The sequence below is a fragment of the Leguminivora glycinivorella genome, chromosome 6 (assembly GCF_023078275.1).
Source record: "Leguminivora glycinivorella isolate SPB_JAAS2020 chromosome 6, LegGlyc_1.1, whole genome shotgun sequence".
Lineage (NCBI taxonomy): Eukaryota > Metazoa > Arthropoda > Insecta > Lepidoptera > Tortricidae > Leguminivora > Leguminivora glycinivorella.
Window position 1 is genome coordinate 22,895,955 of NC_062976.1, and position 15,797 is coordinate 22,911,751.

A 15,797-nucleotide genomic window follows, 5' to 3' on the forward strand; every position below is an offset into this window, starting at 1 on the left:
ACTAAAGTAGAACATTATAAAGACTTTCTAGGAAAATTGTTTTGAACTTGATAGGTTCATTAGTTTTTGAGAAAAATACGGAAAACTACGGAACCCTACACTGAGCGTGGCCCGACACGCTCTTGGCCGGTTTTTTGTAACATCTTAGGCACATTTAGACAAGATTCATTTATTTCATAATACAATTTTTTTTATACTACGTCGGTGGCAAACAAGCGTACGGTCCGCCTGATGGAAAGCGGTCATCATAACCTATGGACGCCTGCAACTCAAGTACATTCTTGTCACATGCGCGTTGCCACCCCATTAGAAACTTGTACATTCCCTTTTGCTGTGTTAAGTAGGTACACAGCAAAAAGGAGTGTATAAGTTCCAAGGAGGGTTCGGGTTGCCGACGACTCAAAGGACAATAGACGGAACAAGTTAGTTCCGTAAGTCCTCCCGTCATCCAGCACACCGCACCCTCGTTGAGCTCTGGCAGCCTTACTCACCGGCAGGCACTATGAGTAGGGTCTAGTGCTATTTGGCTGCGGACTTCTGTAAGGCGGAGGTACTACCCCAGATGGGCTCTGCTCTAGATTCGAGCGAGACGATATCCGCTGTGCTGTGCCCTAACACACAAAGCGGAATATCACTCGCTATGCCCTACCAGCCCTACCTCCTATGATAATTAGACTGTAAATTATTTATTCATAAGCAATACTACATTATGTTTTATACGGAAACTAAAATAAAATTTGCATGACAATCTACGATCGTTTAAGGAATTCATATTATGATCGTCAAGTATAGTACCTACGCTATGTTGTATGTGTTAAATCGTACAGTGACCTGCAAAATTGCATGGAAATATTATAAATTCGCCATCCACTTCTGCAGCTCACTGTGCATAGTTCTTAAAAGTAGGTAAATAATTACAATTCCATACCATTTCTAATAAATCTCCTGGAATGGATCGTCAAATTACAAAGGGTTTGTTCCGTCGAGGAACAGAGATTTTTAGTTTTAATTTCTTTTCTTGATATAGTTAAATAGTTATTTCATTTTCATACATACAAGGCAACACAATTTTGAAAGAATACTTGTTTCCATGTATATGTAGCACAGTTTTTTGGAGCTGGCAATTACAGAAGTCCCAAAGCGACTTTCCGGTGCCCCACCACGCCACCTGGCGGATATATAGAAAAAACTCTCTCTTCGACCGTGCGAGCGCCATGATCTGCGCTCCCGTTATTACGAATTAAAAATAGTTATCGGTGCACCGGCGCGACACAAACGTGAAAATTGACATTTTAAGTGATATTCCGACCAGTGACCTAAGCTTCCGTTTATATGTGACAATCGTTTTAGTGTGAGGATTTTCCCAAAGTGTTTCCACGTGGCCCCACAAGCGCCTCTGGACAAATGTAAGTAGCCTCACCAATTAAACGCCGCTACATATAGTTTTTTGATCCGTTCGATCCGGATTTTTCTTTCTCACGTTGTGTTGCCCGTGTATTTTGCGGTATTACGTACCCATCATTCCAATTACATACGTTTGTAGTTCAATTTTTCATTGTAATTTCCGCCATCTTTGCTCACGGCAAAATGGTACCGAATCCTACAGACGGTGTCGAAACCGACACATCGTGTATGACACAAGATTTATTCGAGCGAGATCTAATTCTCGACGAATTAAAACGAACATTACAGTTCGCAGCAACGAATATAGAACAATTTCGTTCAAGAACTTCCGATTTAACAGCGCACCAGCGAAAGTTTACCAAAATTCAAACTAAGATCGAAAAGGCATTAATTAAGTCTAATAGCTTCAACAAAGAAGCCAACATTAAGATTCGAAATGATTTCAACGATTTATATTACGCGATAGTTACGCATTTAAATAACCTAAAGGAGGTAGATGTAGAAAAGCGGCGAGCGAGCCGCATTCCTGTGCCTAGCCAACACGACACGTTTATGAACGACCGTCGAAACTTGCCTAAATTGTCGCTTCCTGAATTTCACGGTGAACCTACGGGCTGGCCCGCCTTTTTCGACTTATTTCAATCGTTGGTCCACAACAACAATGCCTACACTGACGCGGAAAAGTTTAGGTATTTACTACTTTCGGTTAGAAACGAACCATTTAATTTAATTAAATCAATTCCCATAACGGAAAGTAATTATTCAATTGCGATCGATGTTCTAAAATCCCGTTATGACAACAAACGCATTATTGCGTCACAACATCTAGATAAATTATTCGATATCGATTCTTGTTCCGCGCGCTCATCAGTTGTTGCTATGCGAAATTTGCTTAATGTTTACCACGAAAATATTAAAGCACTTGAAGTTTTGGAGTTTCCGGTTAAAGAATGGGACTTCGTTCTGTTAAATTTATTATTACGTAAAATTCCCGTTAATACGCGAAAAGAATATGAACGTTCTTTAACCAACCCAAGTGAAATACCTAAAGTCCAAACCTTAATAACATTCTTAGAGCGCGAACTTACGGCGGAACAGATGAGTACAGTTTCCCATATACAGTCCACAAAAAATAATTCCTTAAGTACAACAAATAAAAATAATTTAATTTCAAATCAAATTACACCTAAACGGGTTTTAATTACGAATACGTCAGACCAAACTCGACCGTATGTCGATACGAATAAGGTTCGATCTTGCGTGAAGTGCAAAGGCTCGCATGCCCTTCACAAATGTTTGGAGTTTTTAAATTTGTCTACTAAAGATAGATTCACATTTGTTCAAACAAATAACATTTGTTATAATTGTTTATGTTCCGGACATGACTTACGTAATTGTAAATCAAGTTTTAAGTGTCGTAAGTGCAATAAGAAGCACCACACCTTAATTCATTTAGATTCGGACCTTACGCGTACGCGACCCTTCCCGGCGAACAATGAAGCCGCGGAACTAGTTGCCGTCTCGCTCGCTCTAACGGAGCAGTCGCAGCCCGGCGCGGGCGCTGTCCCGAGTCCATCAGCTGTTCACGGCGTGAATCAAAATAATCTAGGTTTAGGTATTGAGCCTCATACGGTGTTACTGTCAACTGCGTTGGTTGACCTTTATTACGAAGGTAATAAAATTGCTACAATTCGTTGTATGTTAGACGGGGGCTCTCAAGCAGCTCTTATTACTGAATCGTGTATGCAACGATTAAATTTACCGCGACGAAATGTCAGCGAGCCGTTGGTAGGTGTCGGTGATTTACCGCTCAACCCTAGGGGTACCTTCGTGTGCTCAATTTCGCCCAAGGGCAAACAAAGTCCAAGTATTCCTTTGGAGGCTACTATTTTGTCAAAATTAACCCGTCAAATGCCGAGTGTACCACTAGCACCGTACGGGGAATGGCCTCATTTGCAAGGGCTCGCTCTAGCCGACCCTGAATTTCATAAACCTCAGCCGGTTGACATGATACTTGGCGAGGACATTTTCATGGATGTCATTCGCGAGGGTATAGTCAGGGGTAAACCTGGCACACCCACAGCAATCAATAGTGTATTTGGTTATTTACTAGGGGGTAAAGTCAACTTTACTTCTAACATTTCGACTCCACGCCATACTTGTTTTACGTCGTTCGACAACGACAATCTCGAGAAGTTTTGGGAGCTGGAGTCAGTTCCAGAGATGCGGAGTTACACTCCCGAAGAAAAGCTATGCGAATCCTTTTTCCAAAAGACGCATACGCGCGAAGAGACAGGGCGATACATAGTTGCTCTGCCATTCAAGCCCGATGCACCGCCCCTCGGCGAGTCTCGGCAAATTGCTCTAGCACGTTTCCACAAACTGGAATACCGTCTAGAACGAAACCCCCAGCTGAAGGCGGAGTATCACGCGTGCCTCCAGGAGTATGTGGATCTTAACCACATGGAGCTCGCGGACGATAACCCCCCCGCTGGCGCGAGTTATTACATCCCGCACCACTCGGTGTCGGTAGGTACCGTTACTTTCGGTATCAGTAGTTCCCCTTATCTCGCCTTGCGCACAATTAAACAGCTCGCGCATGACGAAGCCGAGCGTTTCCCGCTCGCCTCGCCAGTCCTCCTAAATGACATGTTCGTCGACGATGTGGTGACCGGCGCAGATACCTTAGCCGAAGCCCTCAATCTGCAGCAGGAGCTGATAGGTATTTGTGCCACGGCCGGGTTCGAATTGCGAAAGTGGCAAAGTAACTCGCCAGCCATTCTCGCTGCCACGCGACCGACAGAGTTTCATGGTGAGCGGCGCGAAAATGTTCATTTTGCCGAAATGGAAAATGACAAAGGGGTCAAGGTCCTTGGACTTCAATGGAATCCAAGATCTGACGCATTTAGTTTCAAAGTTCAAAGTTCTTCGCAGGCCTGTACAAAGCGGGCGATTCTTTCCGAAATTGCAAAAATTTACGACCCCCTCGGGTTATTATCTCCGGTGACATTGTTTGCCAAACATTTAATTCAATTGCTATGGTTAGCCAAAATTTCCTGGGACTCAGAACCCCCTATCGATATTATTAACTCATGGACGAGTTTTATTAACGAGCTACCGCTCCTATCGCAAATTTCTTTTCCTCGTCATATTTTCAATACTGACGACTTCGATTCAATCGAAATTCACGGATTTGCCGACGCAAGCAAAATTGCATACGCAGCATGTGTTTATATACGTCTGACGGACAACACCGGGCGAGTTCAAACCTATTTAGTCATGGCTAAAAGTCGCGTTGCACCTCTTCGGGTATGCCTTACTATACCTAGAATGGAATTGATGGGTTGTGTAATCCTATCAAAATTAATTGAAAGAGTTATGCATCTTTACGGTGGTCACATTCACCCCGATCAAGTGTACGCATGGTCTGACAGTTCCGTCGTGCTCGCGTGGCTTCAGTCACCCCCGCACGAATGGAAAACGTTTGTCTCGAACCGCACTAGTGAGATTTTGTCCCGTGTCCCGGCGCGCTGTTGGCGTCACGTCCCGTCAGCTGATAACAGCGCTGACCCGGCGTCTCGCGGTCTGCTCCCCGCCGCGCTCGTACAAAATGACTTGTGGTTCCATGGTCCTACATGGCTCCAACAAAGTCGCGACTCCTGGCCTATACCAAAACCGGTGGTAAACACGAACGAGGAAAAACGCAATACACATGACTCGGCAAGTCTTAGTTATGCATGTGTGTCCACATTGCCTCCTTCCCCGGACGACGACACTCTTATAACGCGATTTTCGTCGCTAGGTAAATTAGTTCGCGTCACGGCAGTCATATTTCGTTTCTACAATAAATGCAGGAAACATAAACAAACATTCCCAAAGTACGTCACCGTACCAGAGTACAATTTTGCATTAAATCGACTAATATTGATTACACAACAAAAAGTGTTCGTAGACGACATTAAGAGGATTTCGTCAAATAAACTTCCGTCAATTCGTTTGCGGCGTCTCACGCCCATTATAGATAGGGATGGTTTGTTACGCGTCGGCGGACGTATTCACAAATCACTTTTACCTTTTGAATCAAAACATCAATTGATTTTACCTAAAAGACATCCTCTTACAAATCTTATTATTGACGATGCGCATATAAAGGAACTACATGCCGGTTCGCAGTGCGTGCAAAACTCGCTCTTACAGCGATACTGGATTATCTCTGGTCGTGATATTGTTCGCCTCCGCGTACATCGTTGTATCAAATGCTTCCGCGCTCGACCGACTCGCTGCCAGCCGCGCATAGGAATGTTACCCTCGGTTCGGCTACGCCCCGCACGTGTGTTTAGTAAAACGTCTTGTGACTTTTGTGGGCCATTCTACGTACGCGCTAATAAGGTTCGTAATGCAAAAATAATAAAATGTTACGTTGCAGTTTTCGTATGTATGAGCGTTAAAGCTGTACATCTTGAGTTAGTTTCCGAACTTTCCACGGAAGGTTTTTTAGCTGCGTTGCGACGTTTCACGTCCCGTCGAGGATATTGTACGGATATATATACCGATTGCGGACGTAACTTTGTTGGTTGTAATAATTACCTTCAAGAGTTATATATTTTTTTACGTAATGATTCGGTCATGAGTGCCCTTAATCAACAAACTTTAAAACAAGGATTAACTTGGCATTTTCAACCACCTTATGCTAGTCATTTCGGTGGATTATTTGAAGCAGCTGTTAAGAGTTTCAAAACTCATTTACATCGCGTAATAGGTACACAAACGCAAACATATGATTGTATGCACACTTTGACGTGTCAAATCGAAGCTGTATTAAACAGTCGTCCGCTCTGCGTTCTAAGTTCGGACTCCGCGGATCCTTTACCTCTTACGCCGGCCCATTTCTTAATCGGTGAGCCCTTAACGGCCCTACCGGACGTTTCTCTGATAGACGAGAACCCTAATCGTCTTACACGTTGGCGCTGGATACAGCAAGCTGTCCAGCATTTCTGGCGTCGATGGAGTCGTGAATATCTCCATCAACTGCAACAAAGTACAAAGTGGCTGCAAGACCGCGGTCCCGCCGTTCGTGAAGGTACTGTTGTTGTGGTATGCGACGACCACCTGCCGCCGCTGCAGTGGAAACTCGCGCGCGTTCATGCTGTCCATCCGGGCAGCGATCAAGTTATTCGCGTCGTAACATTGAAAAGCGGGAACACGTTGTTCAAACGACCTGTTGTGAAGGTCTGTCCCTTACCTTTAGAATAAACTTATACAATCGTTACGACTCTTAATGTTAAGTTAAATATAAGTTTCATAAAATATTTTGGTATACTTTCGTATGGTTTCTTTTTTTATTTTCTTTTAAAAGTCACTCCGTGTCTTTTAAGGTGAGCGGCATGTTCCGTCGAGGAACAGAGATTTTTAGTTTTAATTTCTTTTCTTGATATAGTTAAATAGTTATTTCATTTTCATACATACAAGGCAACACAATTTTGAAAGAATACTTGTTTCCATGTATATGTAGCACAGTTTTTTGGAGCTGGCAATTACAGAAGTCCCAAAGCGACTTTCCGGTGCCCCACCACGCCACCTGGCGGATATATAGAAAAAACTCTCTCTTCGACCGTGCGAGCGCCATGATCTGCGCTCCCGTTATTACGAATTAAAAATAGTTATCGGTGCACCGGCGCGACACAAACGTGAAAATTGACATTTTAAGTGATATTCCGACCAGTGACCTAAGCTTCCGTTTATATGTGACAATCGTTTTAGTGTGAGGATTTTCCCAAAGTGTTTCCACGTGGCCCCACAAGCGCCTCTGGACAAATGTAAGTAGCCTCACCAATTAAACGCCGCTACATATGGTTTATTTATTGGATAAGGTTTCCTCAAACCTATTGGCAAAGCCGATTTCATGGCTTTCACCGACTAAAAATCGATGTCGCGAAAGCATCTATGAAGATGAACTAACGAGCGATTTTTGGTCGGCTAGAGCATATTTCGCGTCGATAGGTTTGGGGAGACCCTTACACATCAATTCACAATGACTACAGTGCTGGACAAAATGCTTCATACACCGGCATATAAAATAAACTTTCGATCATAAGTTACCTTACCTCTTTATACCTACATATATGTACAATTAATGACAAACAATTAATTTAAAAAGTAAAAAGTTACAAAGGTCATGGATTGACTGTGTCTCAAATACAGAGGTAAATTCCTATACCATTCTAAACAAACAATGAAGTGAATGTAATTAGGGTTCCGTACCTCAAAAGGAAAAAACGGAACCCTTATAGGATCACTTTGTTGTCCGTCTGTCCGTCCGTACGTCCGTCTGTCAAGACCCTTTTTCTCAGGAACGCGTGGAGGTATGAAGCTGAAATTTATATCAATTACTCAGGTCTACTGTCCCTTGAAGCTGTGAAAAAATCAAACTTCTAAGCCAACGCAATCAAAAGATACAGCCGTTTATGCCGCAAATTTTCGACACTTGCAAGGGAATCAAAGCCGATTTCATGGCTTTCACCGACTAAAAATCGATGTCGCGAAAGCATCTATGAAGATGAACTAACGAGCGATTTTTGGTCGGCTAGAGCATATTTCGCGTCGATAGGTTTGGGGAGACCCTTACACATCAATTCACAATGACTACAGTGCTGGACAAAATGCTTCATACACCGGCATATAAAATAAACTTTCGATCATAAGTTACCTTACCTCTTTATACCTACATATATGTACAATTAATGACAAACAATTAATTTAAAAAGTAAAAAGTTACAAAGGTCATGGATTGACTGTGTCTCAAATACAGAGGTAAATTCCTATACCATTCTAAACAAACAATGAAGTGAATGTAATTAGGGTTCCGTACCTCAAAAGGAAAAAACGGAACCCTTATAGGATCACTTTGTTGTCCGTCTGTCCGTCCGTACGTCCGTCTGTCAAGACCCTTTTTCTCAGGAACGCGTGGAGGTATGAAGCTGAAATTTATATCAATTACTCAGGTCTACTGTCCCTTGAAGCTGTGAAAAAATCAAACTTCTAAGCCAACGCAATCAAAAGATACAGCCGTTTATGCCGCAAATTTTCGACACTTGCAAGGGAATCAAAACCTACAGGGTGCTTCCCGTGAACTCAGAATCTTGAAATTTGGTACGAAGCAACGTCTTATAGCATAGATAAAGGAAAAATTACGAAAACCATAAATTTTTAGTTACATCACATAATATATATTTTTTTAATAATTGTAAACCTTGCAGGTTTGTACGGAACCCTCGGTGCGCGAGTCCGACTCGCACTTGGCCGGTTTTTTTTCAAATATAGTCTCATTAATAGATACCTCTATTACTGAGACTATATAAAAATACACTCTGTCTCACTAGTAGAGGTACTTAAATGTGACTGTGCAGTCGAAAAAGCTTATCTCAGTTATAGAGGTCTTATTTGTCTCACTAATACAGGTAAAGCAGTGCACTTATAGTGACTTTGGTATTTTTATAAGAACAGCATGCACTTTCGTCCAGAACAGTGACATTTGGTGCAGTGGAACTGCTGATGATGGTTTGAACCGAACTCAAATCTGAACTGCACACTTAAAGTGACTTTGGTATTTTTATAAGAACAGCATGCACTTACGTCCAGAACAGTGACATTTGGTGCAGTGGAACCGCTGATGATGGTTTGAACCGAACTCAAATCTGAACTGCACACTTAAAGTGACTTTGGTATTTTTATAAGAACAGCATGCACTTTCGTCCAGAACAGTGACATTTGGTGCAATGGGACTGCTGATGATGGTCAGAACCGAACTCCTCAAATCTGAACGGCACGCTTATAGTGACTTTGGTATTTTTGTAAGAACATCATGCACTTACGTCCAGAACAGTGACATTTGGTGCAGTGGAACTGCTGATGATGGTCAGAACAGAACTCCTCAAATCTGAACGGCACACTCATAGTGACTTTTGGTATTTTTATAGGAACAGCATGCACTTTCGTCCAGAACAGTGACATTTGGTGCAATGGGACTGCTGATGATGGTCAGAACCGAACTCCTCAAATCTGAACGGCACGCTTATAGTGACTTTGGTATTTTTGTAAGAAAAGCATGCACTTACGTCCAGAACAGTGACATTTGGTGCAGTGGAACTGCTGATGATGGTCACAACCGAACTCCTCAAATCTGAACGGCACGCTTATAGTGACTTTTGGTATTTTTATAGGAACAGCATGCACTTACGTCCAGAATAGTGACATTTGGTGCAGTGGAACTGCTGATGATGGTCAGAACCGAACTCCTCAAATCTAAACGGCACGCTTGTAGTTACTTTGGTATTTTTATAAGAACAGCATGCACTTACGTCCAGAATAGTTACATTTGGTGCAGTGGAACTGCTGATGATGGTCAGAACCGAACTCCTCAAATTTAAACGGCACGCTTGTAGTTACTTTGGTATTTTTATAAGAACAGCATGCACTTACGTCCAGAATAGTGACATTTGGTGCAGTGGAACTGCTGATGATGGTTAGAACCGAACTCCTCAAATCTAAATGGCACGCTTGTAGTTACTTTGGTATTTTTATAAGAACAGCATGCACTTTCGTCCAGAACAGTGACATTTGGTGCAGTGGAACTGCTGATGATGGTTTGAACCGAACTCAAATCTGAACGGCACACTTATAGTGACTTTGGTATTTTTATAAGAATAGCATGCACTTTCGTCCAGAACAGTGACATTTGGTGCAATGGGACTGCTGATGATGGTCAGAATCGAACTCCTGAAATCTGAACGGCACGCTTATAGTGACTTTGGTATTTTTATAGGAACAGCATGCACTTACGTCCAGAACAGTGACATTTGGTGCAGTGGAACTGCTGATGATGGTCACAACCGAACTCCTCAAATCTGAACGGCACGGTTGTAGTTACTTTGGTATTTTTATAAGAACAGCATGCACTTACGTCCAGAATAGTGACATTTGGTGCAGTGGAACTGCTGATGATGGTCAGAACCGAACTCCTCAAATCTAAACGGCACGCTTGTAGTTACTTTGGTATTTTTATAAGAACAGCATGCACTTACGTCTAGAACAGTGATATTTGGTGCAGTGGATTTTCTGATCATGGTCAGAACCAAACTCCTCAAATCTGAATGGCACACTTACAGTGACTTTGGTATTCTTATAAGAACAGCATGCACTTACGTCCAGAACAGCGATATTTGGTGCAGTAGAACTGCTGATGATGGTCAGAACCGAACTCCTAAAATCTGAACGGCACACTCATAGTGACTTTGGTATTTTTGTAAGAAAAGCATGCCTTTAAGTTCAGAACAGTGCATTTATTTAGTTATGTTTGTTAAGCATATTGAGTTTTCAAGTCAAAGTTTGTCAAGCTTCAATTTCTTATAATCGGATTCATGAGGAATTGAGGAAACTCCTCAAACCTTAACGTTATACGTATATTCATTTGTGTTGCCATCTAATAATTAAAGCATTCAAAGCAGTTTTAAAAAATACCTACACATTTCTACATAATCCAACATTCGCAAGTAGCTTTCACCAGAACCCGAAAGGCGACGGTTTTTTTTTTCTTAAAAATTATTTTATCTCTATAACGCGAACGAAGCCGCGGGCATAAGCTTGTCTTATATATAATTATTTGATTATATATTATACAAGCTTATGCCCTTTGTCAGCGTGATTGATTTACATATTGGTACCAAATTTCAGCTTTCTAGTGTTAACGGTCACTAAGATTATCCGCGGACGGACGGACGGACGTACAGACAGACATGGCGAAACTATAAGCGTTCCTAGTTGACTACGGAACCTTAAAAAGTGTCTGTTAAATCCATACTAATATTATAAATGTGAAAGTGTTGTGTCTGATTGTTTGTCAGTCTTTCAAGGTGAAGGACTGACGAAACGACGAATTGACGTGATTTTTTAAGTAGGTAGATATAGCTGAAAAGATGCAGGAGAGTGACATACTTGACTATACTATTGTATGAGAGCTTATGTAGGCTAACATTATAATGCAGATGGTTTAGTTGTAGTCTAATTTGAATCTATTTGTATGTGTGTTTATGTGAGTATACATCCCATCAAAAACATAAATGCGTGTGTGTGTGTGTGTGTGTGTGTGTGTGTGTGTGTGTGTGTGCGTGTGCGTGTGCGTGTGCGTGTGCGTGTGCGTGTGCGTGTGCGTGTGCGTGTGCGTGTGCGTGTGCGTGTGTGTGTGTGTGTGTGTGTGTGTGTGTGGATGAAGTGCCTTGATGTGACCATGTTAAAAGTGTTACTCGCACCGATAGCATGGTCGCGCGATTAACGGTAAAACATTAGGCCGTCCCTATCACACTTACAAAATAGTGCGACGGGGCGGCCTGATGTTATATCATTTTATTTTTATTTTTTATTAATCGCGTGAAAATGCTGCAAACGGAGACGGCAAAACTGCCGAATCTTGAAAAAATATTGTTGGTAATTAGAGATAAGAAAGTCTCTCCATAAGTTCCAACCATTCATTATTTATTCTTATTTATTGATCATATTTTTGTTTTTAGGAAATTCCGCCCTGCACTCCCTAACAAAAAAGGAATTGAGCCATAGATTTATATGTGCTGCTCATTTCCATCCTCTCCAAATAGCCAAAGGAAACGAGATGTGCCGCCTTCTTGGTCCACAATCTAAAGTCAAAAAGTTGTTGGGATAATGTTTATTGTGATTTACCCTGGACAATTCCTGACAATCTAAAATCAAAAAGTTGTTGGGATAATGTTTATTGTGATTTACCCTGGACAATTCCTGACAATCTAAAATCAAAAAGTTGTTGGGATAATGTTTATTGTGATTTACCCTGGACAATTCCTGACAATCTAAAATCAAAAAGTTGTTGGGATAATGTTTATTATGATTTACCCTGGACAATTCCTGACAATCTAAAATCAAAAAGTGGTTGGGATAATGTTTATTGTGATTTACCCTGGACAATTCCAGACAATCTAAAGTCAAAAAGTTGTTGGGATAATGTTTATTGTGATTTACCCTGGACAATTCCAGACAATCTAAAGTCAAAAAGTTGTTGGGATAATGTTTACTGTGATTTATCTTACAATACTCTTCTGAACAACTTTACAGCTCCAGAACACGCGACTCGCGAGGTTTTTTGAGGTTGGAGCCCGGGAAGACGGTTACTGGCTACATGCCCATCTCGCACCCAATACTGGTATTTTCTTGGATTCGACCTCCCTTATACTGGCGACTGGCTTGCGACTCGGAGTTTGGATGGGTATGCCCACAGATTCAAGAAAAATAATTTTTTGCTCTGAGTGTGTGCCATACATATGTATAAGTATGCTCTTGTGGCACAGACGTGGAACGTGGACCAACTGGGACATCATGGATTATCTTGTCAAAAAAGTGCAGGTTAATTTTTAGTCTTAGTTTCTATGGTAGCTATCTCTATCGTTCTTACGTATTGGCGCGACAGAGCCAGTCAACCTTTCGCGGCGTTTCGTTTTCATTTCGCGTTACAGAAATGCCATTCGGCTACGGCACCTGTTATTTGTCATTTACAAGGTCGTGCAAAGTTCTTCAAAACCCTACATTAAATATGCCACGATAAGTCTATAGTTAATTTCCCAAATACGTATTGTGTTTTTGGATTTTAACGTACCTATGAAGGACATTACATTGTAAATTGTGATCAACTTATTTAGATAGTAGGAATGTACTATGTTAGCTACGCTTTATATAATTGTTCTGTTGTTGTCTGTTTCATTTTGGTGGTACAATAAAGTGTTTAATTCCATACTTATTTACTTAAAAACCCAGGAACAAACATGTGAACCATAGACGTGTTTTTTCAAGCCGTCAAACTTTGTGTCAAAATGCAGGAGCAGTGTCGACTTCAAAGTTATTATAGTCTAGTTTACTAACCGGAGCTACAGTCCGGTGTGGCAGAAATAAACTAATTCGTGTTGCTATAATGGTCAATTATCTTATCTATTGATTAAAAAAGTAAAGATTACAATAAGTTTCATTTAGGTTCTTAATTTGTCAAATTGCATTAGGTACAGTTTGTTGGCAGCAAACAAGTTTACTCTCCCAAATACTCCTAAATACAATATCGGTAGTGGCAATTGGCGACTTTGATAGTGTGGGCCAAATGAGTACCTATATAATTATTTTGTTCGCCCTGCCTCTGCAATTTAAGGAATTGAATCGCATTTTGATGTTTAAATATCATTTTCATCGGCGAGGCTATCAAAATCGTTGCTAACTTACCTTGGACTGACTCTACCAACGCAGTTAAGTCAACAGCCAGCAAGAGTAGAAATTGAAAAATGGCAACATCGGTGTCGTCCCGTTTTCTTACTACTGATTTGAAATGGACGACACTATGATGTCGCCACATTTTAATATAACTTTTTTTGCCAACGTTTAATATCCATGCATGTTTGGATGTGATTCTTTCCTTCCTCAAACGTGACGTTAATTTTTGAAGAGAGAAGTCTACGAGTGGGTAGGTAATAAATACAATAAAATAAAGGCCCTCATTTTCAACAAACAGCGAACACAAGCAACAAATACGAACGTGTGGAATGTGTTTGTTGTTGTTTGTCGGTTTTTTTTTCATGAATGAAACTTGCACGTTCTCTAAGCGTGGAGAGTGAGGACGACGGTAATAAAATTATAAGGTAAAGTAAATTAATTGAATAGTGCAAGATTTTTTGTAAGTATTCAAAAAAATGCAGGTATCAAAACGAAATAGGTGTTATGGAACATAATGAGGAGGCACACTGACATTTTATCCCGCCAGGCGGTGCCTGTGCAAGTGTCTAGGCATGTCACTGTCATTCATATGTGTAAGAGAGAAAAAACATAATATATCGTCTTATCGCTCTCTCGTATGGTACTATGGTGGTATGGTAGACAGAGACAGACATAGACTAAGGATTATTCTATTATTTTCGGACTAATAGGGTGGCGCTATCTGTCATAACCTTTGAGTGTGCCTCCTCATTGGCTAAACCTAAAGATTTTTGAAGATAGGCAAATAATATTTATTTCTGATATAATACGTTATAACGATTACGCAAAGGTGGCTCTTATATTTCGTATTATTTATTTATTATCTTTTTTAAGTAACTGAAATAAAATGTAATAGCAGTTGAGGTGAAAATACGTGAATGCCTTTGCTCGTGTTGAATTGTAAGAAAAACAAACACTAGTGACAAAGCTGTCAGTGATGTGGTGATACTTAGCTCTAAGTGACACTGACAATTGGCATCGCTTTTTTTTCTAATTTCATATATTGAGCACACGCAAAGGCATTGGTCACCTCATCTGCTATTAAATTTCGCAAAGGTCATTTCGGTCATGTAATAAGATAATAAATAAATGATACGAAATAATAATAAAAGAGCCACCTTTTCGTGATCGTTTAACGTGCTATCAGAAAAATATATTATTTGCCAATCTTCAAAAAAATTATCGGTAGTTAAATTTATAAACGTTAAAAAAACAGCTCATTTAAGTAGAGCTCTGATAGTTTGTCCCTTGTCTTAGTGCGTTTTCACATTATCCGTTTCAATATTGGATGTCGGACCAATATCCCATATATTTACGCCGCCATCTTTGATTTTTTTTTCTTCGAAAACCTTCCTACATCCGATATCGAATCGGATAATGTAAAAACGCACTTACTCTCACCACTCAAACAATTCTAATTATATCGCTAACCTTTTTCTGTTTTCATACTTTTTAAAGACCACGATAAGAAACAGGTTATATACCTATAATATACTGATTGATTTAATTGCCATCTATCGACATTTTAATAATTACCACGACAGAGTTGTGCATTTATACAATTTACTGCCATCTACCTAAAAATTTAGTACCATACAGAAAAAGGTACGGTGGCCTAGATGGCGTTACACCTTTGGGGTACGCTCAGCTAGATGGCGCTAATATTAATATTTGAAATTTTAGCACATATCAAGCTGAGAATTATGGGCCTTATTGTCAAAACTGAGGTTCAAAAGTTTTAAGCCTGTGTCAAGAGATGGCAGTCTATGCACTGTGATTACACATTTTTCTTCGACAGTAACTCTCTATAATACTCGATCCTCTTTAACAATGTGCATATATTGGGTTGGCACAAAAGTAATGACACACTCTACAAAACTCTATACATTTTCTTTCTTAAGTTAATTGTTTTCGATAATATTCTAGTATGTTGTAGAACATTCTAGGTACTTCTAATGTGAGGGTATATAAAGCCGCCCTCGTGATTGGTTTAGTTAGATTGAAATAAAATGGACGAGCGACAAGTTAGAATACTTTACTTATACGAGTACTTGTTAGGCCACAGTGCGCGGGCTGCGGCT